Here is a 24329-nt window from a genome sequence, read left to right on the forward strand (position 1 = left end):
GTTGTAGTTTTTTTACGTTTCCCATTGAGGTGCCGGCGTAGAGAGCGTTGCCGTAGTCGAGCTTGCTTGTAACTAAGGCATGGGTGACTGTCCTGCGGCAGTCTGCTGGGATCCATCTGAAGATATTCCGATGTTTGCGAGTATGTGCCAGCAGAAGGAGGTGACTGAGTTTACCTGACGGGTCAAGGATAGGGAGGAGTTGAGGATGATGCCTTTGTTGCGGGCGTGCTCAGTCGGTGCATGGGGTTGCTGAGGGATGTGGGCCACCAGGAGTCGTCCCATGCTAAGGTGGTGTTTCCGAAGATGATGAGCTCAGTCTTGTCAGAGTTGAGCTTAAGGCAGCTTTCTCTCATCCAGGAGGTGACGGCTTCCATTCCTGAGTGGAAGTTCCTTTTGGTCGTGTCCGGGTCTCCGGTAAGGGAGATGATGAGTTGTGTGTCATCGGCGTACAACATGATGTTCATTCCATGGCTTGTGACGATGGCTGCGCGTGGGGGATTGTATACTTTAAACAGAGTTAGACTCAGAGAGGATCTTTGGGGGACTCTGCAGTTGACTCCTGTGGGTCTGGATGTGTAGGGCAGGAGTCTGACCCTCTGAAGTCTCCCGGAGAGGAAGGAGTGGATCCATTCCAGGTCTTTTCCGCAGATTCCAATGTTGTGGAGTCTGGTGCAAAGAGTGCTATGGGAGACAGTGTTGAAGGCTGCTGAGAGGGTGAGTATGAGCGCTGCAGTGTGGCTACGATCTAGGGATGATCGGATGTCGTCAGTGGCTGCAAGAAGGGCTGTCTTCGTGCTGTGGTTGCTGTGGAATCCAGGTGGGAGCTGTCCAGGGAGTTGTTGGCCTCAATGAAATTCCATAGTTGTGCATTGATTGTTTTCTCCAGTACTTTGGCAAGGTAGGGTAACAGCAAGATGGGCTGAAAATTATTTTAGTTGGGATGGGTCGGCCGAGGGTTTCTTCACAACAGGGCGTATTTCGGCATGTTTCCAGTCCTAGGGGAAGGTGCCAGTGTTGATGGATAAGTTTATTGTGTTTTGGAGCTCAGGGCGATGGATGTGCTGGCTCTGATATATATGTGGTGCGGGCAGGGGACCGTGGGGGCTCCGGAGGGGGTGCTGTTCATGATTCTTACAGTGGTGAGGGTGGACCAGCTGTGGATGGTCTGAGTGGGTTCTGGGGGGGGGGGGGGGGGAGGTTCCGATGCCAGGTATGAGCTGTCAGATTTCCCGGATCTTGCGGTGGAAAAAGGTGGCAAGTTTGTCACAGAGGTCCTGTGATGGGGGATTAATGAAATTGTTGATGACTGGTGTTGTGTGTGGAGGAGTTGATGCGATCCTGGAGTGCATCCTTTCTTGCGTTCCTGATTTTTCAGCGGTGGGTGGCAGTTTGCGGCTCTGAAGGAGGTGAGGTCTTTGCTGGTTTGGCTGTTCCTCCATTATTTCTCTAGGCGTCTGCAGGTGCACTTTGATTCTTGGAGTTCAGTGGTGAACCAGCTGGCTTTCTTTGGTATGCGTTTGGCCGATGATAGCCAGAGGGGGGGCTAGAGTGTCGGTGCATTCGGCGATACATGCGTGGAGATTGTGCGCTGTGGTGTTGGCGTCATTGGAGGAGGGGGGAGGGATTTGGTGAGAGTTGAGGAGAGTTGCTTGTTGGTGATTTCGTTCCATTTCCTGTAGGGGGTTTTGGGGCACGGTGTGGTGATTGTGAAGTGTATGCAGCAGTGGTCTGTCCAGTCTGGGCTGGAGGTGGTCCTGATGGGAATCCGCTTGCTTGGTGTGAAGATGGGGTCCAGTGTGTGTCCTGCGATGTGTGTAAGTGCTGAGACCAGCTGCCTGAGGCCAAAGGTGGCAAGGTTGTCGAATAGAGTGGTGGTGTTAGGATCGATGCCGTCCTCGAGGTTGAAATTGTTTTCGCAAAGGAGGAGGTAGTCGTCGGACGCCAGGGCCTGGGAGGTACCGATGTCTACTATGTCGTCTATGGATGCTTGGCGGGGGCCGGGTGGTCTGTACAAAAGGGTGCAGCGGATAGAGGAGTTGGGGTTGGTGTGGACCAGGAAGTGAAGGTGTTCCATGGTGGCGCCTTGTTCTACTGGGATGGCCTTGACACGTAGTGAGGACTTGTGTACGATGGCGAGTCCTCCGTCCCGTGGGGGATGGCCGGTCCCTTCTTAGAATGCTATATTCTTCTAGAATGGCGATGGCGATGTCTGGTCCCGAGGTGGGGTTGGTCCAAGTCTTGGAAAGGAAGGTGATGTCCGGTCCGGCGGTCTTGATTAAATCCCAGAGTTCGGTGGCATGTTTGTGGAAAGAGCAGATGTTCCTGAGTAGGCAGTTGATGGGGTTGTGGTGGGTGTTGGTATCTCTGTGTGTGGGGAGTACCTTCGGCTTGTTGAGGCTGGCACTGAAGTTGCTATTCCTGCATGTGAAAGGTCCGTGGGTGTCCTTGGAGGAGATGGTGCAGCAGTTGCTAAGACGTCCGTGCTAAGTCGGTGGACATTCTCAGCATCGTAACGGAGGCTGACCAGGGGATGGCTTGTCAGAGATCCCGGGTTCCTGGCGTTGGACGCGGTCTGGGCGCGGATGGGTGCAGACAGATTTGCAATGGCAGCTCTACCTCATTTTTCCATGCCGGTGTCAAAGCTCTGGTATCTCTGCTGCTCAATACCTCTTTTGTCACTGTGGCAGGAGGCAGATGGCCAATCTTAACTCGGATAATAGGGAATTGGGTAGGTGTGGATTAGGAGCTGCTTTAGGAAGCAGCAATCTTTGCCAGCAGTTGGTCCCCATAGTACAAGACTTTTGTTCATGGTGGTGAATTTCTACAATAAAACGCCTTTACTGTTATCACTTCAGCTTCATGGTGAGTTGTGTTTCACTGGATCGGCAATCTACAACAAATGGCTTGGGCACATACCAGGCAAATATTTTTCAGATGCCGAGGAATAAAGGGTATGGGAGGGAACATGTTAGGTAGAGGAAAATTCCACCACAACCACACCCCATCGCCATCCCCATCGCTCCCTGCAACTGCTGCTTAAAGCACAGAAGTGATGACAGTGAGTGTTCTCTTGAGTGGTGAGATCCACCTGTGGAGTGTCCCACAGGGCAAAGATGCTCTATACCATGTCCAGTGCAGATGGCACCTACGATCAGCTAGATGACTCTGACTGAGACTGTTGACCCTGGAGCTGGCCAGATGGTTGATGATTAGCCAGAGACCATTCTGGTGTGCCCACTTCCAAAACCTCTGCACTTCCCAGAGACACCACTCCCCCTTGCTTGGTGACAAACTACATCACAGTCCTACTGTCTATCAAGATCTTGACCATAATGAACACAAAGGGAAGGAGGAATGCATTCTGGCTTTGTAAGACTGCCCTCAGTTCAAGAAGATCGATGTGAAGTACATGCTCCTCTGGAAATCCTACAGTAGCGCTCCCCCCTTCGCCAATCCGAGGGTGGGAGCATCCATCACCACACTGGGCACCGGCAGCAGAGGATGAAAGGACAATCCTGGAGACAGGTACTCTGTGTTCCTGTAGATTATGATGGCATCTAATAGATCTCTCTTGTGTGACTAGGAAGATATAAGAAGCCAGCAGACCTAGAAGTCAAAGAACCTTCAGGACTGTAACGTAAACTACCAGAATCAAATCCTAAATGCCCAGCATCTTCTGAAGGTGAGGGTAGGCTTGCAAAGATTTAGGGGGTGATTCTGACCTCGGCGGTAAAATGCCCTTACCGCCGGTCATAAGACCGCCATAACACCGCCGCGGCCGCGGTCAACCGCCACGGTCATTCTGACCCACAACGGCCAAACCTCCAAAAATCCGTCCTCCACTGCAGCCCGCCACATCGGCGGGCAGCGATAAACTGGAGATGACCAAACCTCCACCGTCACGCCAACAGAAATACGCCCATGCCATTACGACCCACGAATCCACACGGCGGTCATTCAAACGCGGTATTCCATTGGCGGTACACACCGCTGCGGTCAGAATACACACACATCACCAAAACACAGCCACATTGGACAATTAGAAATACACACACCTGATACACATACACACACCACTCACACACAATCAACCAACTATAAAACACACACCCACATCACCCCCAAACCCCTGCGACCATAATTACTGAGAGAAGGAGAGAGAGACACAGCAGACAATCCATAGCAAGACACACTGAGGCACACTACACCATCACACACACCACATAGTAGCACAAAGCACCACTCACCAACACACTCCTCATCACATACACCACCCCACACCTCACCCACACCACCCCATGGCACCCCAAAGGCACCCACGCTTTTCGGACCAAGAACTCCGGGTCATGGTGGAGGAAATCCTAAGAGTGGAACCCCAGCTCTTCGGCTCGCAGGTGCAGCACACCAGTATAGCCAGGAAGGCGGAGCTATGGCAGTGGATCGTGGACAGGGTCAACGCGGTGGGACAGCATCCCAGGAATAGGGAGGACATCCGCAAAAGATGGAACGACCTACGGGGGAAGGTCCGATCGATGGTCTCCAGGCACAACATCGCGGTCCAGAAGACTGGCGGCGGACCCCCACCCACCCCTCCCGAATTTACATCGTGGGAGCAAGAGGTCTTGACCATCCTGCATCCTCAGGGCCTCGCTGGAGTAGCCGGAGGAATGGACTCTGGTAAGTCCCATCTCAACTACTATATCCCCCCCACCCCACCAGCATGCCAACCCACACCCCCACCCTCACCCCCAACCCCCCAGCACATATCCTCCCTGACAATGTCTCCCCAGCACAACCCACCCATCCCAACACCAACTCCTGCATGCCAACACAAATCATGGGCACCCATCACCTATGCATGACCACTGCACTAACCCCTCCCCCCCACTAAATACCCTCACAACACCTCCCTCAAGGGAATGCCTGCACTGGGGAACAAGGGCACCCATAACACGCACGCTATTGCACACACAGAAACAATAACCAAACTCTCTTACCCCATGCAGGACCCGAACGACAACACACCAGCCAGGAGGGTCCAGAAGTGTCCATCCCACCACCGGAACAGGCCCACACTGAGGATAGCAGCTCTGTCGACAGTGAACCTGATAACCAGCCCGGACCATCGGGGACCTCTGGGCAGTCGGTTCCCCTCAGGCAGCCACAGGCCACACCAGACCCGACCCCCTCTGCCGACACCAGCACAGCTCCCACCCAGCGGGCCCATGCCTCTGTCTCTAGGACAGCTCAATCAGCGGTGTGTCCGCCACTACAGGGCACCCAGGCTAACCCAACACCCCAACAACAACAGGGACCTGGGGGCAGTGGGAGCGGGCACACCGGCCAGGGGACAGAGGCCGGGGGAAACCGGGCAGCTCGGAGGGCTGCTGTGCGACCGGGGGGGGAGGAGAGGCCCAGGGAACCCACTCTCCAAGAGGCCCTCACCACCATCATGGGGGCATACCACCACTCCCAAGAAACGATGGCGACGGTACTGGCCAGGTTCACTGAGATCCAGGCACAGCAGGAAGAACGCTACATGGGGTTCAGGGAGGAGCTGAGAATCATCGGGACCGCAATGGGGACCATCGTCCTGGCCCTCCACAGGATAGAGGACGCGTTGCGGGACCATGGTGCACCACACAGGGCCCCTGTCACTAGGCCGGACCAGGAACAGCCTACCACCTCCGCCGGCGCTAGTGGACAGGAGGTCCCAACACCTCGACAGCCCCCCAGAACCCCACCTCCTGCTGAAGAACAACCACCCCGTAAGAGGAGCCTGAGACCAAAGAAAAAGACAGAGTAGGATGTCAAGACCCCCGCCAGCAGGACATACCCCCTGAACTCTTCCCACTGTCCCACATTGCCACCCTGGCCAACCATGAACTGCCTATGCTCCATCCTTCCACAGGCAAAAGAACAATGCACCTGTGAGACTGAGAACTGGACTCTGCCATGGATATTCCTCCACCCCCACCCATCACCCTTAGAATCACATGTACCGATATCTAGCACTGTAAATAAATCACAATTTGAACACTAATCTGTTTTGAGTCATGCTGTCTTATTAACAAATGTATTACATATTACTGTTCAATTTCTGTTCTGTCAATTAGTCATGACAACATACCAATGTCAATACGCTGTATTTCATGGGCGAACCAAGCAGAAGTCAGGTACTGAGTCAGACAGCACTGAGAAGGGAAGGGAAAGGCAAAAATTACAGAAAAACATCTGTGGGGAACTACAGAAAGTACAGATGCAGGAGGCTAGAAGCAATTGGGAAATGGCGTGGGTGATTCTTACCTGGGTGTCACTGGAAATACTGTTGTATCACTCTATCCCTATTGTCTGTGTCGTCCTCTGAGTCTTCCTCCTCTTCACTCTCCACAGGCTCCACGGCTTCTACAACACCACCATCTGGACCATCCTCCTGCAGGAAAGGCACCTGGCGTCGCAAAGCCAGGTTGTGAAGCATACAGCAGGCCACGATGATATGGCACACCTTCTTTGGTGAGTACATTAGGGATCCCTTTCTTATCCCTATTCTCTCATATATAATTTCTCTTCTTTACTCCTCTTCTGCTCTCTCCCTTTATAACTCTAGAGTCTGACTATAAGGGGACGCTCCCTCTCCAGGATACCAGAGGCTAGTAGCCTTTTTGTTAGGGTAAGGAATTGTCTTCCCTGACCTACCAATCGCCGCGCATAACCTGCATTGCTGCGACCGTTCTATCTGCAATCATTACTGTTGTGTTTTGCATGATATTTTGTCACGTGTGCCGTGGTTTGCCGTGAATTATCTTTCTCACTGCCAATTTTGGTCTGTTATTGTATTTACCATAGGTTCTCCCCAGGTATTCCCTTGGCTAAGGTAGGCCCTTCCTTCCCTTCCCACGTTTTTCCCTATTACGAATTTAACTGCAGCGTGCTATTAGCATCCGCAACAGGGATCCAACGCCCTGATGAATGCCCAGAGACCCTCCATAGCTCAATCACAAGGGCAGAAACATGTCGGCTAGATAGGTGACCTTGTGAGTCATTGTTCTCACACTGGTCTCCCATTCCTTTTAACCACACCACACAGAACCTTCTATTAAAACTTACCCTGGTATCTGAGTAGGTGTTTTTATTCCCATAGCATAGCTGGATCCCTATTTTTCCAGAAATCTAACTAAATTTACGCACTCCCTCCTGTTCCTTTAACAGCGAGGTTGAGTCCGCCCAGGTGGTATTGCCCTACCTGGGTGGGGCTAGGTGGTCATATGATGAAGCATGACACTATATAGTGTGTGAGACCACCTAGTCCGTAAAGGAAATCCCCCTCTACAGACCGTGAACCACCCCGCGTTGTATCTCTAGTTGAGATTTAGGACTGGCATGGTGACGCAATTAGCACACTTCCAGTCCATTTATATTTTTTAAAAAAACCGTACTCTCTTTTGTGACTTATTTACATTAGGGATCCACCAGTCATATGCAGGCACCTAAACCTGGCCTTCAGGAGTCCAAAGGTTCGCTCAATCACCCTCCTAGTACGCCCATGGGCCTCATTGTAGCGTTCCTCTGCCCTTGTCCGGGGATTCCTTACTGGGGTCAGTAGCCACGGCAGGTTGGGGTAACCAGAGTCACCTATTAGCCACACACGTTGTCTCTGTAGCTGCTCCATCACATAGGGGATGCTGCTATTTCGCATCACATACGCGTCATGCACTGACCCTGGGAACTTGGCATTTACATGGGAGATGTACTGGTCAGCCAAACAGACCACCTGGACATTCATCGAATGATAATTTTTTCTGTTTCGGTACACCTGCTCATCGTCTTTTGGGGGTACCAAAGCCACATGGGTCCCATCAATGGCACCAATGATGTTGGGGATATGTCCAAGGGCATAGAAATCACCCTTCACTGTAGGCAAGTCACCCTCCTCGGGGAAAATGATGTAGCTCCGCATGAGTTTCATCAGGGCAGACAACACTCTGCTCAAAATCTTAGAAAACATAGGCTGAGACATTCCAGATGACATGGCCACTGTGGTCTGGAATGACCCACTGGCCAAAAAATGGAGGACTGACAAAACCTGCACCAGAGGGGGAATCCCTGTGGGTTGGCGGATGGGGGACATCAGGGCTGGCTCCAGCTGGGCACACAGTTCATGGATAGTGGCACGGTCAAGTCTGTATCGAAGTATTATATGGCGTTCTTCCATTGTCGACAGGTCCACCAGCGGTCGGTACACGCGAGGATTCCTCCTTCTCATCGCAAGTCCCAGCGGACGGTGCCTAGGAAGGACAACATGGAGCACAGAGTCAGCCAAACCACAGGTACGTACAGACAGCTTGCACAGTTTAAGAATGGCAATGGGTTGAAAGGCGTGTATGTGTGGCAATGCAAGGCCTAGGCCTGTGTGTCGCAGTCAAAATTAAGCCATGTGGGCCCTTGAAATGGCGGCTGCCTGACCTGTGAAGTGGGACAATGGGATGTGAGGTCAATGCGCTGGCGGGGCACACCGTGGCGGTAGGCGGTCGCAGACCGCGGCGCAAAGCCGCATTGGTTAACATTGAAGCCTATGGGTTTCAGGAGCCAATAACGAAGTGCGCCGGCGGTCGCGGTACGCACCGCCGCGGACGTGACCGCCATTTTCTATCTGCTTAATCACTCGAGACCTGATCATCCACAGGAGAGGACCTATACTGCAAGTGCTGCTGTGACCTCGGTCTGGAAGATACAATGGCTGCTGCGACTGGGGAAAGGGCCCCTGCCTTCACGTCTGAAGAGTTGGAGAAGCTCGTGGATGGGGTCCTCCCCCAGTATGCGCTACTCTACGGTCCTCCAGACCAACAAGTGAGTACACCGGGTGCTAATGGAATGGGCTATGCCTGTGTGGATTGGGGTGGATGTAAGTTGGTGGGGTGGGGGGCGAATGAGGAGTGCAACGCCCGACAGATGAGAGCATGTGCCATATGGCAAAGTGGGTGGGGGGGGGGCAATTACATCTAACATGCAGGTCATTGATGATTTCCTCCTTTCCACCCTGTACATGTCTAATAGGTCAGCGCCCATCAGAAGATCGACATTTGGCGTGCCATCGCCAAGGAAGTCCGGACCTTGGGGGTCCACAACAGACGGGGCACCCACTGCCGCAAGAGGTGGGAGGACATCCGCCGCGGAACAAGGAAGACCGCAGAAACACTGCTGGGGATGGCCTCCCAACCTAGGAGGGGTGCCAGTCGCACCATGACCCCCCTGATGTCCCGGATCCTGGCGGTGGCCTACCCTGAATTGGATGGGCGCTTTAAGACATCACAGCAGACACAAGGGGGTGAGTATCAGCACATTCTCCTATCTTTCTGCGCAGTGGAGGCGTCTGGGTGGGGGAGGAGGGCTGTGGGTGACATTAGGCCAGGGCGCTTTCTGTAGTGTAGTCCTCTCCCTTAGGCATGGCCCTGTGCCCCCGGCCCCCACCTCTGTAGGGTGACAAGTACAGCCATTGAAGGTCCAGCATCTCCCATGTGCGCGTTTGACGTCTCTTGGCCTGTTGTCTTAGTCAGTAGTACTGAGTAGTGTACCCCGAATGCGCGGCTTAGTGCATTAGGCACCTGTGTCTGTCCTCTCCGCCAACGGTGTTGACATTGCGTGCACTCAACCTGGTCTTCTTTTTTCTCCCCCCACCCTTTCTCTTCATCTTCTTGTGCATGTGTGCATTAGCATCATCAGGCGGAGGAGATATGGCATCGGAGCATGAGGGAGCTGCAGGACACAAGGCCCCGGTGGGCCCAGGAACAGACACCGAGGGCACCAGTGATCCGGAGGGCGAGGGGAGCACCACGACGGGGACCGCTGGTGAGAGCAGCGAAAGCGACACGTCCTCGGATGGGAGCTCCCTAGGGGTGGCGGCAACATCCGTGCCCCCCGCCTCTACAGGTACAGCCGCCACCCAGCGCACCAGCCCCGCCCTCCCAGCAGCCCCTCAGTCTTCGCTCCGTGCCGGTTCGCCCAGGAAGGCGCGCGTCTCCTTCGCCCCAGGCACCTCAGCCCCTGCCCCTGTTGCCCCTGCTGCCCTCAGTGCGGAGCTCATTGACCTGGTAAGGACGCTCATTGTTGGGCAGACGACCCTTTTGAATGCCATCCAGGGTGTGCAAAGGGAGGTGCAACAGAGCAATGCGTACCTGGAGGGCATTCATTCGGGTCAGGCTGCCCATCAACGAGCGTTCACTGCTCTGGCCTCAGCACTGACGGCAGCCATTGTCCCTGTTTCCAGCCTCCCTCTTCTGACTGCCTCCAGCCTGTCTCTGTCTCCTGTTCCTCAGCCTATCCCATCCACACCATCAGACCAGCCTGCACACACCTCAACACCCAAGAGCAGCTCATCCAAACACAAGCACCACAGATCCCGCAAACACTCACCCGAGCAACACCCAGATGCAGACATGCCAACAGCCACTGCCACCCCTGTGTCCCCCTCCTCCTCGTCTCCCTCCTCCCTCCCTGTGACGTCTACACTCACACCTGCATGCACCCCAACATCAGCCAGTGCTTCCATCACCACCTCACCCTCCAGTACAGTCCACACTCGTGCAGTCACCACCCCCACTGCCATGTACACGTCCCCTGTGTCCTCTCCCACTGTGTCTGTCACCCCCTCTTCCAAGACACACAAACGCAGGCAGCCACCCACCCAACAGCCATCCACCTCACGACAGCCTACAGCACCAGCACCTTCACCCAATGACAGCACACCTGACTCTCCTACAACCACATCCTCTACCTCCACTTCCATCTCCACTTCTCCTACCCTTTACCTTGGCCCAAAAAAAACTTTTCCTGGCTAACCTTAACCTCTTTCCCCCCGATGACCTCCCCCATCCATCTTCAAAGAGTCCCAAGAGCACCGCAGCCACCACCAGCCCAGCTTCGGGTGTCACTGTTGTGCCTGGGTTCTGGAGCCCACCCTTTGCCAGCAGTGACACATCGATCAGCAGCAAGGACACGTCCAGCCCCCCCCCCGGCAAGAGGACCCGCAAAAACAAGGACCGCCGTGCGAGGACCGACAGGGCTGCCCCCAAGGAGCAATGTGCGGCCACTTCACCACCCACACCATCTGGGGGAGGCAAGGGCCCGAGAGCCCCATCAAAGGAGCGGAAGGGCAGCAGGAGCGCGGAGAAGGTGGACCCCACATGCCACATCCCAGCTGGGAAGGAGGACACTAAGGAGGCCAGGAGTCCGTCCCCGAAGGGTCCAGATACGTCACGGTCCGAGGGCGACTGAGCAGGGAGTCGAGGCCAGGTCTGGCTCCCTTGACCTGCTGGATGAGCACCGCTGAACAGGGCCCGCGGTGCAGAAGAGCACCGCTGAACAGGGCCCGCCGTGGAGAAGAGCACCGCTGAACAGGGCCCCGCCGTGGAGAAGAGCACCGCTGAACAGGGCCCCGCCGTGGAGAAGAGCACCGCTGAACAGGGCCCGCCGTGGAGAAGAGCACCGCTGAACAGGGCCCGCGGTGCAGAAGAGCACCGCTGAACAGGGCCCCGCCGTGGAGAAGAGCACCGCTGAACAGGGCCCGCCGTGGAGAAGAGCACCGCTGAACAGGGCCCGCGGTGCAGAAGAGCACCGCTGAACAGGGCCCCCCGTGGAGAAGAGCACCGTTGAACAGGGCCCGCCGTGGAGAAGAGCACCGCTGAACAGGGCCCCGCCGTGGAGAAGAGCACCGCTGAACAGGGCCCCGCCGTGGAGAAGAGCACCGCTGAACAGGGCCCCGCCGTGGAGAAGAGCACCGCTGAACAGGGCCCCGCCGTGGAGAAGAGCACCGCTGAACAGGGCCCCGCCGTGGAGAAGAGCACCGCTGAACAGGGCCCCGCCGTGGAGAAGAGCACCGCTGAACAGGGCCCCGCCGTGGAGAAGAGCACCGCTGAACAGGGCCCCGCCGTGGAGAAGAGCACCGCTGAACAGGGCCCCGCCGTGGAGAAGAGCACCGCTGAACAGGGCCCCGCCGTGGAGAAGAGCACCGCTGAACAGGGCCCCGCCGTGGAGAAGAGCACCGCTGAACAGGGCCCCGCCGTGGAGAAGAGCACCGCTGAACAGGGCCCCGCCGTGGAGAAGAGCACCGCTGAACAGGGCCCCGCCGTGGAGAAGAGCACCGCTGAACAGGGCCCCGCCGTGGAGAAGAGCACCGCTGAACAGGGCCCGCCGTGGAGAAGAGCACCGCTGAACAGGGCCCCGCCGTCTCAAGCACCGCTCCGCTGGGCCCTTCCTCTCAAGCACCGCTCCGCTGGGCCCTTCCTCTCAAGCACCGCTCCGCTGGGCCCTTCCTCTCAAGCACCGCTCCGCTGGGCCCCGCCGTCTCAAGCACCGCTCCGCTGGGCCCTTCTTCTCAAGCACCGCTCCGCTGGGCCCTTCTTCTCAAGCACCGCTCCGCTGGGCCCCGCCGTCTCAAGCACCGCTCCGCTGGGCCCCGCCGTCTCAAGCACCGCTCCGCTGGGCCCTTCTTCTCAAGCACCGCTCCGCTGGGCCCTTCTTCTCAAGCACCGCTCCGCTGGGCCCTTCTTCTCAAGCACCGCTCCGCTGGGCCCCGCCGTCTCAAGCACCGCTCCGCTGGGCCCTTCTTCTCAAGCACCGCTCCGCTGGGCCCTTCTTCTCAAGCACCGCTCCGCTGGGCCCCGCCGTCTCAAGCACCGCTCCGCTGGGCACCGCCGTCGCAAGCACCGCTCCGCTGGGCACCGCCGTCGCAAGCACCGCTCCGCTGGGCACCGCCGTCGCAAGCACCGCTCCGCTGGGCACCGCCGTCGCAAGCACCGTTTATGGTTCACTGTGCCCACCATGCCTCCTCCTTGACCAGTGGAGACTGTCATCCACCTGATGGACTGTGGCTTTGCACTCCCCAGGATGGTCCAGTGGGCAATCCACCCACTGCAGAGACTTGAGAGACTGTGGCTTTGCACTCCCCAGGATGGTCCAGTGGGCAGCCCACCCACTGCAGAGACATTGAGAGACTGTGGCTTTGCACTCTCCAGGATGGTCCAGTGGGCAGCCCACCCACTGTAGAGACATTGAGAGACTGTGGCTTTGCACTCCCCAGGATGGTCCAGTGGGCAGCCCACCCACTGTAGAGACATTGAGAGACTGTGGCTTTGCACTCTCCAGGATGGTCCAGTGGGCAGCCCACCCACTGTAGAGACATTGAGAGACTGTGGCTTTGCACTCCCCAGGATGGCCCAGTGGGCAGCCCACCCACTGTAGAGACATTGAGAGACTGTGGCTTTGCACTCCCCAGGATGGTCCCGTGGGCATGGTGGCTCCTCGTGGATCTGGCGTCGTGGACTCATGTGGCTGTGGTGCCCCCCTCCTTCCCTTCCCCCTGAGGTGCCTGTAGTTTTTACATCTGATGCCCCTGCAGTGTTCTCTCCAAAGGACTCAGGTCTCCTGTGTGGGCTTTGCCCTTGTTTCTCAAGACTTTGGCCCACGGACATGCTGAAATCGTAGGTTGTGCAGGACTTGGTACTTCAGTTATACACTGATGTGTGTGTCATTAGTTTTGTTGTGGATATCTTTCATGGTTGTACGCTAATTTTCTGGAGCTTTTTGGTACATAAATATTTATTCCAAATATGATTATGTCCTAGCATTTTTCAGGGGTGTTTGGGTGGTGTCACTGTGACTTGGTGCGCTGCATTGGTGAGTACATAGTTGGGGGGGGGGGGGGGTCGCATATGTGTGTGCCCGCAACCTTTCGTCCTCCCCCTCCCGTGTGCCGTAGGTGCAGTACTCACCGTTGTCGTCTGCGCCGGTCTTCGTACTCGTGGTAGATGAGAAGGTAGACGAGAGCAGGTAGGATGTTTAATTCGGGTTCCATGCTGTCCTCCTTCCTCCTGGAGTGCGTAGTGGTGAGCGTTTTCCCGTCCGTAGTCTGTTTCCGCCGTGTTTTTATCGGCGGTGCTCCCGCCCCGGAAAAGGTGGCGGATTGGTGAGTTGGAATAGTGTGGGCGGTACATTGTCTGCCGCCTGTATGTTGGCGGTGACCGCCGCGCTGTTTGTTTGTACCGCCGTGGCGGTTGGAGTGTTAAGGTGGCTGTCTGTGTTGGCGGTTCCCGCCAGGGTCAGAATCCCATATTTTTTACCGCCAGCCTGTTGGCGGGTTGGCCGCCGCTTTAACACCGACCGCCAGGGTTAGAATCACCCCCTTAGTGTCCAGTACTGCCCCATTCAACAGACGCTGCTGAAAGGAAAAGTCCTTCAAGAATCCTTCAAACTTCCAGAATGCTGGTAATCGGACACCGGAGACAGGAGTCCAAGGAGCAAGCCGTAGCCCTCCCAGTCTTAAATCTCTCCAAGGTCAACTCAGTCTTATCTTTAAACATGCAAGTCAATTAAAAGGCATGTCCATAAAAATCACCTGCACGGCCCCAAAGGGATCCATTGGATTCATGCCGGTATGCTTTCTCAGGGTTACTGAGGATCCTATGAATGTGGAACAGAATACGCTGTGTCCAGGCCTACCACAATAATCTGGCATGAGGCATTCTGCCATCTATCACCATCTCTGTGAAATAGTCCTTGAGGTGATTCGGGAGACCATGGACCACCAAATTCACCATCTTCCACAGGGCTTACACGGTTACATTCATGGAATTACGAGAGAACTACTGGCCGAAAACACCCTTTTGCTGACTGCCTCTAGTTGTTAAATTCCCAATCTGAAGATGCAATAAGGAATGCACTCACGCCACCCTAATTAAACAGAGTCTCCTTAAATGGCAGAAAAGTCTCCGATTTAGATGAAGCTGGTTGGAGCACCTCTGTTTAAATATTCACCTTGACCTCCATCGTGGTTAATGGAAGCTCCAAGACTTTTTCTGCCTTCATAAGGACTGCATGGAAGAGCACCACTTCAGGAAGGGCAGGGCCTGTGGGACACTCTATTTCTGTTTGTGGTGACAAGGCTAGCCAACATGAATTTTGGAGAGCAAGATATTCGGCTAAGCCGGAGGAAGGTGATTGCTGCAAATCTGTCACCTCTCTACTGTGTTCATCTTTGAGTACAACGTAATCTGGCGTCTTGTTTGGATCTGTGCTAGTCTCAAATAACTCCCTTTTAGTTTGCCTACAGTGCTAGCGTACTGGCTCAGGCTGAGATAGCTCCTTGTGCCTGACCACCTCCACTAGTCTTTGGACCTATCTAATGGCCCAGTGGAGAGAAGCCTTTGACTTGGGAGGATCTTGTAAAAACAATGGTGCTAGAGCTGGTGCTGGGATCAGCGTCATAGGCTGTAATACAAGCAGGCATGGACAACAAAGCCTGTGGGTGCTGAACAGGAGATCCATTGATTCAAACAGACAAGTGGGCCTCAAAGGTGCACCATCACAGCACAGAGAAATCGAGACACTTCAGTTCCCAGTGTGGGAAACTCCAGGTACGGCAATATGGCAAGTGGTCAAAAGATGGCCCCATGGGGAGCACCAAAGAAAGAGGCGCCACCAGGAGAAGCTCCCAGCAAGTAATGCCTACAAGCTGTGGCTTAGCAGAGTAGTCTGCAGGAGACGGAGTTGATCAAAGTGGCATACATCTCAACTTGGAATGATGTTAAGGGGAGTAGACATTGTGTTTCTTGTATGTTCTCTGTTTTCTTTTGCAAATAAATCAGGGTGTGAAGCCAGAGTATATTGACAGTGACACTTTCCTAGCCCTGAACTGAATTTTTTAAAGAGAAAAAGAAAATCTCAAAGTTACAAAAAAACAATGAAAAAAGGAAAGAAGAGCATATTTGAATCAAAGAGCTATATGAATTCAGCAACGTCACCCTGATGTTGTTGCTGGTGCTAAGATGAACCACCACCCCCTACTAGCGCTGGAATACCACAGAAAGGTTTCTGGATATGGTCTGGCACCATGGATTACTCAGCAGGTGAGGAATCAGGAGGTAGAAGAATCAACCAGAAACATTTAATGCGAAGGGTAACACTTCTCAACTAAGACTTAAAAAAATATATAAATGTCTAAGACCTCTCTTTCTGAAGAATATATACACAACATTTCTGCTGCTGTCATTTTGTCCATGAATCAGAGCCCCTTATCTACAAAGCAAGGCCAATCGTTATACGTTCAACTGTTTGCACAAATCTGCAGTCTGCAGACGTGTTAGGTATTTGAGTAAGATTTGAATTAATCAATCATTACATTTTTCTGACCGACTATAACAAAAATAGCTTGAGGGATTTGTCGATTCGAAAAGCAACATCTCAAAACGCAGCACTTGAAGAAAAAAGAGAAAGAAACCTATTGTGAACGAAACTGCAGTGCTCAGAAAACCACGAAACAGAAAATAGTAACCAGGGCTGTCGTAGGAAAGAGTCTGAAACCATGTAAAAAATGGAAAGATTAGTGCAAAAAGACATGTAGAGGGAGGAAAAGAAGCAAGAGGAAAGACAAGGAAAAGCAAGAGAAAAACTTCAGAGGAAACCGGAATTGAAAAAAGGCGGGCAGTAAAGGATACAAAAAACAGCCAAAAAGAAAGAAAATGGAAGGCATGGCAAGGGGAATCTTTCTTCAGACAAAGTTTGACTGTTTGCGTAGTGATGTTTCACAAAGTGTTAGTTCAGCAAACTGAACAATGTGAAGAGACGAGGGAACTCTCAGGCACAACACAGACATATAGATAGTATTAGAGTGCAGCACTGAGACTCAAAGAGTAAATAATGCACATCGGGCCAGATGTATCAAAGGGTTTTACTCATTCTGTGTCTATGGGAAAATGTGTTCATACATATGGCCCATCATGAGGAAGAGAGAATTTATGACGGTACACAAAAAATAGAAACTTCAACTACAATATCAGTCAATCACATTACAGTAGAGCAAAAGTACATACCTATTCAACATGTTAAAGAGCAGCTTCATGGAGCAAATTTCGAATTATTATAACAAGTGGTTTCACAAACTTTAGCACGTAACAACAACTAAGAACCTCTAAATGTGGAAATCTAACATGTCTCCTCAGTGCAGAACATGTAGGGACTACACAATATGAGGAGACTTAAAGAGCAAATCAAAGCAGCAAACACATGAATAAACTGCAAACTGTCTTCATTGAATGAAAATTCAAAATCTTACATGTCAATGGTTCAAGACCACAATCTATGTCTGGCAAGACTTCCTACAAGTTAAGCAGAAATGGTTACCAAAAATCCATTGGGGAACAAACACCTGCATAGTGAAAAGCATCAACAATTCCACAAACAAAACCAAGGAAGCATCTACTATTTATCTAGAACTGAACGACGCAGAAGTTTGAAAACACTAACCCAGCTTCTACCTATTAACACTGTTAAAAGACCTGCAGCAGTTTTTTTTTTTTTTATAAAAATGAACATATATCCAGGACTCCATTTACAAAATGTCAATAAACGCTTGTTTTCAAATTGAACTAAAGACATTCCCATCTCCTCTCCCCCTGCCTTAGTAGACCCTCCTCTACATCCCAATATCCACTGCCTCACGTCTACTCCAACCTCCAAAGGATAGAGGTATCTCAGTTAAGCAGTACTTACAACCTCTTCAGACATGTCAGTTCTCTACATTCTCAGTTGAAGAACAACACTACTGGATTCCAAAGTCTGCCAAATAAGCTGTCTTTATTATATGCTCCACGAGCCTCTTTCTCATATCCCGATAAAAACTACCCTTTCTGCAACCAGGATTTCACCATTGGTATTTGTTCTATTCCCCACAGTAAAACTATTACTTATTTAGATGCTAGCTGAAGGTATGAGACTATTTTCCCTACATTACCATATGATGGGTCACTTAATGTAAGTCACCTTTAGCACTTCATTAACTTTTTCCCTCTAGTTGGCTAGATACCCTCAACCACATTCGACCATTGTCTATTCAACTTTGGCCACCCCCAAAGGATGTGTGTAATGGTGTCCTTCTGTGCAGACTAGCTCCAGAAGGTATTTGTGCATGCACGGTCAATAGTGTGAGGCTTAGCGTGTGTGGTGTCATGTGTAGAGGATTATGTGTAATGCTTCCCAGTCCTACATCTCTGGAGAAGCAGTTGGTCCTACAGAGTACCTCCTTCCATTGTTACTCATCCACGCTTATGACCAGCTCTTTTTCCCATTGAATTTGGAACTGTCATATATCTAGTCACTGTAGCAAACTGAGTTCCTAATAAAGTTCGGAGAACACATATAACACAGACCTTAGTGGCTTTAAGAACTTTTTAAACGCATGATGTTCCCCTTCGCACCTCAGGCTGCAGGACCCTGTGCCTTGGATGAAAATGCAGCAATACACCATAACCAAGACAGCAAATGGTTGCACCAACTCCAGAATCCCCTCTTAACTCTGTGTCAAGGCTTGTAAGTTATTTTTCACAAAGTTGTCCCATTCAGACTTAGCTATATCTCCAGATTGCTAACATCTGCCATCTCATAGTCCATTGGAATGCTGAATCAGCCTACAGCTCTTACAGGAACCAGATCCCCCAGACACTATACGCCTTTCAGATTTTGAATATTATTGTGAAATCTTGCGACTTTTGTAGCTCAGTCACTACAGCCTGGAATGTTAGGCCAGGATCTGTTAGAGACATTGGTAAACACTGTGCTAGCTTGCCCCACCAAACTAAGTGATTATCGATGATATTCTGTTGGAGAGGCTAAAGAGTAGGTATAAATAACCATCTGAGACCGGTGGCAAGTCTGTCGGGTACCTCTATCTATACTTCTCCCTCATCCCCCGACAGTTCTCTCCTAAGCTCACCTTGGCAGCTGATAGATTTCCAGAACTCATGCTATGAAATGCACTCCAAAGTCAAGCATCTAGAATGTTTGATACTGGATAACCTAGTCTACACAGTCAAACACTTTTTCAATGTTTAATGAAAGCAGGATCACACACATTTTCTTGCACTCGGGTATGTCTACAAGATACAAAGCCTTCTTGGTGTCGTCACCTGTATTGCATCCTTTAATACATCTTGCTTGATCGGCATTATTCAGGGATTTGATCTCACAGTCTAGTAGGTTCACCACGACTTTAGTAAAGATCCTGGTATAGAGACCGAGCAGGCATATAGGCCTATAAGTTGATCATTACATATGGTTTAAGGATGCGTGCAATAGTAATATCCTCCATCGACGTTGTCATTCCCTGCAGCACTCAAAACCCATGTGGCAGGTCTGTAACAAGAGGCCCTAATTGAGGGGAGATGGTCTCATGAAGTACAGTAGTGAAGCTGTCTCATCTGAGGCTTTGGCCAGTTTAAAACTGCCTATTGATGAGAGCACCTCCTCTTTGGTAATCAGGCCTCAAGAAGTTCAGTATCCTCTGTCAGTAACCTGGGTTGAGTTATCAAAATTCGATAATCTTTTGTGTCCCGTTCTCCTAGGAGTTCCATGTAAATGGTATACATGGACCAATAAAATTCTTGGAGACACTTTCGTTTAACTGGCCGACCTCCACCTTAGTTATGAAGCTATGGGTCTCCCTTACTCGTAATTTGCGAGTATGTCAGCTTTTGTCTCCTCCTTCATGGTACTTCATTCTTGGTTTCAGAAGACTGTTGTTATCCATGTCTGCTTCAGTAACTTTTATCTGGCCTCACAACACTACTGCCCTTTGCCATGTTATCTGTGAGTCTGTCATCTAATGTTTAGTCTCAGCTTTGGTCAAAATTTTTCATTAACTAAGAGGGTTTTCCACATAGACTTAAGAGAAACTGCCTTTAAAGTAAATGTTCTTTTCATTTTTTTGCTTGAATATTTTTATTGTTTTAGCTTTAAATGCAAAGTCACAATACAATACAGAATGAAACGGAGGGCATTTGCATTTCAGGCGGCTTCACCATTTAACTATGCTTCAAAGTGGAGAGTCAACATAGTGCAGTAACAGAGTGATAACCAAGAACAGATAACAACTTGGAGTCTATTTTGAGTGCCCCCACCCCAGTTACCCCCCCCACTCTGTCCCAGCGTACCCTAGGCGTCCATCACCTATTTCCATCTACTTGCAGGAGGTGCATCTCTCCCCCGCAACCACATCAAGGCAGTCCCCCCAAGCGAATGAAGACGACGCACAAGCAATATAATGATTGCAGCATTCAGCCCCTATGTACGGACATGTCAATCAGTGAACGGCTATGTGTCAATGGCCGCAGTGGTACCCAAGTTCGACGATTGCCTCATCTCCCTCAGTTTATCAAGCAACGCATCCCAATTAATGGCGAAGGGGTACTGCCGGAGGCCCACTTTGTCCTCCCTAAGCAGCGCCACTCCCTCCACCTCTGCCCACACAACAAAGGAGTTCTCCTATGCCGTTAATGTAGGTGGGGATGTGGCTTTCCAACACTTGGTAATGAGACACCTAGCGGGTAGGAGCCCAAGGTCAATAAATCTCGATGAGGCTTTGTGTCTCTTGGTCCTGGGGTATAGCCCCAGCAGACAAGCTTCCCATGTGGACAGGAATGGGCGCGACATGCAGTCTGACAGTCGTGTAACTACACCACATCAGTAGGCACCAAGAGAGGGAGGGACAGGACCAAAGCATGTGAAGTAAGTCCACTCTCACCAACGCACAACAGATGCATGCTGCATTTAACTGCTGGCAATATTTGTTTAGGATGGCCGGCGTAAGATAGGCCCTGTGAAGAATGTAAAACCGCATGAGGCGGAACCTAGAGTTACAGGGGATGTTAGTGTGGCTAGACAGTATTGCAGCCCATGTCGTGTCAGAACAAGGCCCGGTCATATCTGCCTCCCATCTGGTACTCAGCGCAGCACAATTATGGGCCGTGTGTGAACGGAGGGCATCAGTAAGCCATCGCACTAGGGGCCTACCTTGTCCCATGACGTGCATATATTGCAGAAGTAGGTGTATTGGCCGTTCAGTTGTTATGTCCCCCCAGTGCCTCTTCAACGTTGCTATCAGGGAGCTGTGCAGCAAGAATTGTCCCGTGGACAGACCTGTCTCTGCCGCCAGCGTGGAGAACGGAATACGTTTGCCCTCTTTTTAAAGGTCACCTAATGTGTGGATCTCTGCTGCACGCCAGAGTCCCAGCACAGCGCTGCTAGTGTAGTGCAAGCCACGTGGTGTGCCCAGCAATGCTACAGCAGGTGCGTAGGGGGTGCTGGAGCATATGAGGAATAGACTCCTGCGGTAGCATCGATGCGCCACGTCCAGCAAGGGCGCTTCAGGCTGCTTTGCTTTTGTAAGAGGGTGAAAAAGGTGTAAGATTTCGGGCATTGTCCAGGGAGGGGCTTTAATCGCCGTGTCCGGTAGTTGTCCGCCACCTAGCCACTGCGCCACCCATTGAAGCTTGGAGGCTAGATAGTACTGCTCCATATTCGCAACTGCCAGGCCTCACCTATCCAGGGGCAAGTGCATCTTACGCAGTGCCACTCTGCAGCGGCCCTTACTCCAAAGAAATTCTCTGGTTGTAGTCTTAAGCTCCCAAAAGAATTTAGTCGGGACATAGTAGGGTAAATCAGTGAAATAACAGAGCAGCTGGGGGAGAACTACCATTTTTAGGAGGGCTATTCTACCCATCACCCAGAGAGGCAGAGTTTGCCAGAATTTCATCTGGGTTCTAATGGAGGTCACCGCCCGTTTAAGGTTGCCATCCTGCAAGTCATCGTCCACATTAAATATGTTAATGCCCAGGTAACGAAGTAGGCTGCCAAGGGGTAGGCACTCCGGACTAGTAGAGACCTGTGTCAGGTGCGAAAGGAAAAGGACAGGACTTCACCCAGTTGACCCACAGGCCAGAAAGTGCGGCAATGTTTTGTACGATATCAGTAACGTCAGCTGGATGTTGGTAATGCCCCTGAAATATAAAAGAAGGTTGGCCGCGTATAAGAATACAACATGGGAGCCATCTCACAATCGGATAACCCAGCCTAGCCCCACCCGGCGAAGTTCGACTGCCAAAGGCTCAATGGCAAGGGAGAATAATAACGGAGAGAGGGGACAACTCTGCTGGGTCCCTCTGCCCACTTCAATGGGGTCAGAGATGGTAAATGTGCCTTTCATACAGCCTTTTGGGTGTCCCAGGCCATGCTCTTTCCTACATACCCTGAATCATTACTGATGAGGTGTTCGCCACATCCTTAAGTTGGCACCTGTCACCACACTCCTCCACAGACTTCTATTGTCTAGTCCACCTCAATGTTCCTGTAAATGAACCATGCTCGAAAAGGGTCTTAGTTCAGGGTCCACTTGAGCCACGGTCCGTAATAATATCTTATCGATCAGCAATCCTAGCACATGTGATCTGTTGCAGAAAAATGAGAAGAATATATAATGAGTGAGAGTTGGTGACGCCAACCTTCAATTAACTCAGTCTCTTCCAACCAATGTTTCCCCATTGCTGAGAATGCGGTTGTTGCTTCCAGCCTCTGCTGCAATTTGACTTGCTGTGGGCACAATACAAATTTGAGGTTTCCTCAATGATTAGCAAGCCAGAAGCAAAATTGCCTTTCTACTGCCATGAATGGCACAGGAACCCCTGGCTGGGGGCATAAATAGATGCCACTGAAAGAGTTTGAATTCTTGGGGGTTAGTGCCATTGGGTCGGTTTTTGATCTTTGTGTCCTGATGATGGTCTCATGGACTGGTTTGTCTTTGGAGACTGAAACGTCAACAGATCACCCTCACTAACATCTAAAAAAAAACTGATTACATGTGCATTTAACTATAAATGAGACTAGACTTCTTTTTAGAAGTGCATATTGCGTTAGGTGCAGGGCTTAATTTGAGACAGTGAGGGGCACTGCACTTATTTTTGAGGGGCTGCATCAGGTAAATACTGCGAGCAATAGACACAAATGGGAAAGACTGAGAAAAGAAACACAGTAAAGCGTCACAAGGGGAGAAAGCTGCAAGAGTGAACGGAAGGGACAGGGAATGGCTGCAAATGGAGTAAAGAGGCCAGAGATGGCTTTAGGATTATGCTGCCTCTGTATTCTGTGCTCTCACATTTAACTGCGGCAACCGTGTGTTTCAGTGGAGAGCTTTAGGCATCGGCACATTTTTATTTACAAATTAGCCACTGATTAGGTGGATACACTGTTGCACATTGATCATTCTGGTTTTAAAACATTTCCTGTATGGTCATTATGACTGGTACTGTAACAGAGAAAACCCTTTGTATTCATATGATTGACATGACATATGACAAGATGACTGTTACTGCTGCTGAAGCTTCACTTGATTTTTCCGGTCAGAATTGCCACCTGGAAAAATCGAGTTTGTTTTTCCTACCTCTGGTTAAACCGGGTGAGGAAAAAACAAACGTCATAATGTATGCAATAATGTAAAATGAAATGAACACATAAAAGCACGAATGAGTTTCACTTAGCGTTGCCTGTAATCAGGGCTCTAATGTTGTTCTTTGCAGAAATAGCATTTTGTACCTTGTTTCTCTTGGGGTTGTCAAGGAGTTAGTGTTGCACTTTGTCAATATCGTATCACCAAGATGCAGTATGACACACTGAACTTGTACTGCATCAATGTCCTAAGACTTTCAAATCATGACTTTACCATATGCAACAAAGACCTAAAAGGCGATGGGAGGAACGCTTGCAGTTAGTCTATCCACTGGCAATCACTTGGGATAGCGTTCCAACCCATTGTTTTTTTTTCCCCAACCACCATTCCACCTCGGATGACACCCAGCATTCGACCTGCTTCATCAGGAAAAGTTCTGCCTCAGCTGCTAAGCCAAGTCCTCTCTGAACCAGAACACAGTCCCTCCAAGACTTACAAGGACAGAAACTCTTTCGGCTGACACCCCAGTTATAATTGCGGACCTCTCATTTGCCCCTATGCAAAGCTCTTCTCTATCAAACCTCAACCGATCTGAGCTTTCCAAATGTCTTGTTGCCCTCATCCTCAATTCATTTTTTCCCCAAACTTCAAAGACTCCAATGTCAATAGCATGGCCTGGAAGCTTTGAGTGTTATTGAGACATGGTGCAACAAAGCTAATAATAAGGATTCACTGATATCAGAAGGAGAAGGGCTGGGAATCTGGAAGGGTATCCAGAGTCCAATGAAAAGAGTTGCTATGGACATTTACTTACCAGTAGCTGTGCGTTCATAGCAGTGAGGCCTTTTTGCACAATAAAACAAGAATGTGTCGTAGGGTTTCACTGACCAACAGACATTTTACCTCGGAAAGTCCATTTCTAGCAGAAAGACACATTACTTATAGGAGATACTACGATAGGGGTAAAATAAGTTCCCAATAGGGAGTCCAGGTGAGAATCTATTTGTTATAGTTTGGTGATTTCCGGGTTTCCAGCTCACAGGTGTCTATATCAGTGTGACACGGG

The 24329-nt window shown here is 51.2% G+C and overlaps 1 protein-coding gene across 4 annotated transcripts in view; it reads right to left on the reverse strand.

The window, feature by feature from the left end:
* The window catches only part of PIGS (phosphatidylinositol glycan anchor biosynthesis class S), a 150441-nt gene that overhangs the window by 87436 nt on the left and 38676 nt on the right, over nucleotides 1–24329 (reverse strand). The window lies entirely within an intron of this gene.

This window comes from Pleurodeles waltl, chromosome 3_1 (genome assembly GCF_031143425.1).
Source record: "Pleurodeles waltl isolate 20211129_DDA chromosome 3_1, aPleWal1.hap1.20221129, whole genome shotgun sequence".
Classification (NCBI taxonomy): domain Eukaryota; kingdom Metazoa; phylum Chordata; class Amphibia; order Caudata; family Salamandridae; genus Pleurodeles; species Pleurodeles waltl.